Here is a 4,933-nt window from a genome sequence, read left to right as displayed (position 1 = left end):
CATTCTCTTGCACCATACACAAAGATAAACTCAAAATGGATGAAAGATCTAAATGTGAGACAAGAATCCATCAAAATCCTAGAGGAGAACACAGGCAACACCCTTTTTGAACCTGGCCACAGCAACTTCTTGCAAGATATATCTATGAAGGCAAGGGAAACAAAAAGCAAAAATGAATTATTGGGACTTCATCAAGATAAGAAGCTTCTGCACAGCAAAAGAAACAGTCAACAAGACCAGCCCCACGCAGCGAGCGAGCGCCTTCTCCGCACCAGGGAAGCCCCACCCACCTGAAGCCAAGATGTCCAGTAAGTGGACCAAGGCCAAAACCACCAGGAAGCAGCCACAGCGGGCACTTCCAATGTCTTCACGATGTTTGACCAGTCCCAGATCCAGGAGTTTAAGGAGGCCTTCAACATGATTGACCAGAACCGAGATGGCTTCATTGACAAGGAGGACTTGCATGACATGCTGGCCTCACTGGGAAAGAACCCCACCAATGAGTACCTCGAGGGCATGATGAGTGAGGCCCCAGGGCCCATCAACTTCACCATGTTTCTCACCATGTTTGGGGAGAAGCTGAATGGCACAGACCCTAAAGATGTGATCCGAAATGCCTTTGCCTGCTTCGATAAGGAGGCTTCAGGTTTTATCCATGAGGACCACCTTCGGGAGCTGCTCACCACCATGGGTGACCACTTCACGGACGAGGAAGTGGACGAGATGTACCGAGAGGCACCCATTGATAAGAAAGGCAACTTCAACTACGTGGAGTTCACTTGCATTCTCAAGCATGGTGCCAAGGACAAGGACGACTAGGCCACTCCGGATGCCCATGCCCAGGCCCCTGTCCCACTCCTGTTCCCCCCTCTCACTGTGTATCAGCTCCATGCCCGTGATTCCACAGGACCCTCTCAGGGGATCCTCCCTCTGAGGGGCTAGGGGCCCAGCTCCTTGTGGAGGAACAGGCTGAGCACACACAGTGCCAGGCAAGGGGCCCACAGCCAACATGAAGCAGGTGTTCCACCATGACCTCCCCCACCCCAAGAGAGAACTGTCTTCTAGGGAGCTGGGCCTCAGGGCTGCTCCCCGCAGGACAGGCCCTCTGTCCTGTTGGAAGCAACTTCGCATGCACCCCATGCAGGGCATGACAGCTCTTTCCCAGCCACTGCCACTGCCACTAACCTCACCAAGGTCCTTTCTCAGATGGAAGGATGCCAGACCCCTCCTCTGTGCCCTGCTCAGCCACCAGAACACAGCCCACCCCACCGGGAGAGTGATCCAGAAGATGCATGTAGGTTGGACATTTGACCCAAGGGAGACAGAATCTTAAATAGAAGTCTGAACACTGAAAAAAAAGGAAAAGAAAAGAAAAGAAACAGTCAACAAAACTAAAAGACAACCTACAGAATGGGAGAAGATATTTGCAAATGACCTATCAGATAAAGGGCTAGTGTCCAAGATCTATAAAGAACTTATTAAACTCAACAGCAAAGAAACAAAAAATCCAATCAGGAAGTGGGCAAAAGACATGAACAGAAATTTCACAGAGGAAGACATAGACATGGCCAACAAGCGCATGAGAAAATGCTCTGCATCACTGGCCATCAGGGAAATACAAATCAAAAAGACAATGAGATACCACCTCACACCAGTGAGAATGGGGAAAATTAACAAGACAGGAAACAACAAATTTTGGAGAGGATGTGGGAAAGGGAAACCCTCTTGCACTGTTGGTGGGAATGTGAACTGGTACAGCCACTCTGGAAAACTGTGTGGAGGTTCCTCAAAGAGTTAAAAATAGAGCTACCCTATGACCCAGCAATTGCACTGCTGGGGATTTACCCCAAAGATACAGATGCAGTGAAACGCCGGGACACCTGCACCCCAATGTTTATAGCAGCAATGTCCACAATAGCCAAACTGTGGAAGGAGCCTCGGTGTCCATCGAAAGATGAATGGATGAATAATATGTGGTCTATGTATACAGTGGAATATTCCTCAGCCATTAGAAACGACGAATACCCACCATTTGCTTCAACGTGGATGGAACTGGAGGGTATTATCCTGCGTGAAATAAGTCAATCAGAGAAGGACAAACATTATATGGTCTCATTCATCCGGGGAATATAAAAAATAGTGAAAGGGAATAAAGGGGAAAGGAGAGAAAATGAGTGGGAAATATCAGAGAAGGAGACAGAACATGAGAGACTCCTAACTCTGGGAAACAAACAAGGGGTAGTGGAAGGGGAGGTGGGCAGGGGTTGGAGTGACTGGGTGATGGGCACTGAGGGGGGCTCTTGAGACGATGAGCACTGGGTGATATGCTGTATTTTGACAAATCGAACTCCAATAAAAAAATACAAAAAAAAAAAAAAAAAAAAAAACAGAATCTGTGCCCTTAACCACCATGATTGTCTTGCAATCATGGCTCTTGTTTCAAAGCTCTCTCTTCAGACACTTCCTTTAGGTCTTTCTCAAATGTCTCATCTCAGTGAGGCCTTTTTCCTGGCCACAATAGCTAAAATTCACACATTCACACATTCACACACACACACATTCACTCGCTTTACCCTTTCCTGCTTCATTTTTCTCCTTTACATTTATCACTATATTATACATTTTACTTATTGATCTAGCAATAAGCATTATTAAAAATTGGTATTTGGGGGATTCCCTGGGTGGCTCAGCAGTTTGGCACCTGTCTTTGGCCCAGGGCACGATCCTAGAGTCCCGGAATCGAGTCCCACGTCGGGCTTCCGGCATGGAGCCTGCTTCTCCCTCCTCCTGTGTCTCTGCGACTCTCTCTCTCTATGCCTATCATAAATGAATAAGTAAATCTTTAAAAAAACAAAATTGGTATTTGTTTTTTCCATTTATTATCTGTATTTTATAGAAGTCAGCTCCAAGAAGGCAGAGATTTTTGCCTGTTTTATTCACTACTGTCTCTCTCCCCTGTCACACAGTAGGAACCCAGTAAATATTTGTGGGAGGAAGGAAGGAAGGAAGGAAGGAAGGAAGGAAGGAAGGAAGGAAGGAAGGAAGGAAGGAAGGGAGGAAGGAAGGAACTCTTCCAATGATGGTTGATTCCAAGGTGCCTTGTCGGAATCCTGGCTGGCCCTGGATTCACTCCTCTGTCACATACACAACTGAACCTCTGATATATTGGCTCTGCTTACAAACATTAACATTTAAAAATTGGAATCATACCTCTCTGATCAATTTCTATTAAGAGTTTTCCCTGGAGTGAATTATAAGCCAGTTTAGTTCCTTGTTCAATGCCATACACTGGCACCAAAGCTGGTTTTGGCGATTTTCATTTTTCTGAAATTACTTACAGTGATTCATTTTTTAGGGGGGTTAATTTTTACAGTAACGATTTGATTCATGCATCAATTTTCTTATCTGTGTCATGTTTCAGCAATAATAGGTTTGCCCCAGATATCTCCTTAGCCTCAAGCTGCTCCTTGAACAGCTCAGGCACATCTTGCTTCAGGGACAGTACTAGTTGTTCCCTTCGCCAGAAATGTTTTTGCATCTGCATAGCTTGTCTCTTGTTTTCTTCATTTTTTCCCTCAAGAAAAAATCATCTTTCTTTTTTTATATACTTACTTTTAAAGATTTTATTTATTTGGGAGAGTGTGAGAAAGAGAGAAAGCATGAGCAAGGGGGAGGGGGAGAGGGAGAGGGAGGAGCAGGCTCCCCACTGAACAGGGAGTCTGATGCAGGGCTCAATCTCAGGGCCCTGAGACCATGAGCCAAGCCAAAGGCATTTAACCGACTGAGCCACCCAGGTGCCCTCATCTTTCTTTTCTTTTTTTTAAATCCTTTTTCAACAAGGCCTAAGCTAATCACCTATTATTTTAAAGATTTATTTATTTATTTTAGAGAGAGTATGCAGGGGTAGAGGGTTGCAGAGGGAGAGGGAAAGAGAGAGACTCTCAAGCAGACTCCCTGCTGAGCACAGAGCCCAACATGGGGTTCAATCTCACCACCCTGAGATCATGACCTGAGCCAAAATCAAGTGACTACCCTATTTACATACTAGCCTCTGTCACCTTGCACTCCTGATCCCCCTTGAATTTGTTTGCTTGTTTTTTTTTTGTTGTTTTGTTTTGTTTTTGTTTTTTTGTTTGCTTGTTTTTAAGTGATCTCTGCACTCAATGTAGGGCTCAAACTCACTACCTGGAGATCAAGAGTCAGATGCTCCATGGACTGAGCCAGCCTGCCCACCCCATCCCCCTCAAATTTAATGCATGCTTACCCTCTCCCAACAGACAAACAAACAAACAAGCAGCTTGAGCAGAAGCCCTCCAGCACAGACATCCAGACACTAGCAGTTGGCGGTTGGCCAGTGCACACTGGAGCTGTAAGGACACAGGGATACGGGCAGGGAACTGACAGTATCTGTTACAGGGTCTGTGACTGTCTTGTTCCCTCAGCCTTGCACATAGTAGATGCTCTTTTAGATTGAAGGGTGAAGGAGGTTGGTATCTGTTATGTTGCTAGAGCAGAGCAGGGCCCTGCATATCAAGGTTCAAATATCCCTGGGGTCAAATGGCAGGGCATAGGTGCTCTGACCACTCACACCGGCCCCCACCCTCACCCCCAGCCTGGGAAATTCCTGAGGACAAGGATCCTGGTATGTATCAGGGCCTGGCATACAGTCAGGACTTAGCACACAGTAGGCAACAAACTTCCACCTCTTCATCTCACTGTGGTCCTTAAAAGGTCAGTGGCTCACCCAGAATGGCTACAGTGAGAATGATGGAGGGCGCTGAGTGATGGTGGGGATGTGGCGTTCGCCACTGGGGATCGTGGAGATTGGAAAATTGGTGTCATCTATCCAAGCTGATCACGTTTTACTCCATGACTTGTATTCTAGGTATATGCCTGAGAGAAATGAGGGCATCTATCCGAGCAACAAAAAGAT

At 46.3% G+C, this 4,933-nt stretch overlaps 1 pseudogene; it reads left to right on the top strand.

Annotated features, from left to right (window-relative positions):
* Positions 1 to 286: 286 nt before the first annotated feature.
* Positions 287 to 1,123, top strand: LOC144308187 (myosin regulatory light polypeptide 9 pseudogene; annotated as a pseudogene).
* Positions 1,124 to 4,933: the final 3,810 nt, after the last annotated feature.

This window comes from Canis aureus, chromosome X, assembly GCF_053574225.1.
Source record: "Canis aureus isolate CA01 chromosome X, VMU_Caureus_v.1.0, whole genome shotgun sequence".
NCBI classification, from domain to species: domain Eukaryota; kingdom Metazoa; phylum Chordata; class Mammalia; order Carnivora; family Canidae; genus Canis; species Canis aureus.
The sequence above is the reverse complement of the archived record's forward strand: the minus strand, read 5'-3'. Positions and strand labels throughout refer to the sequence as shown.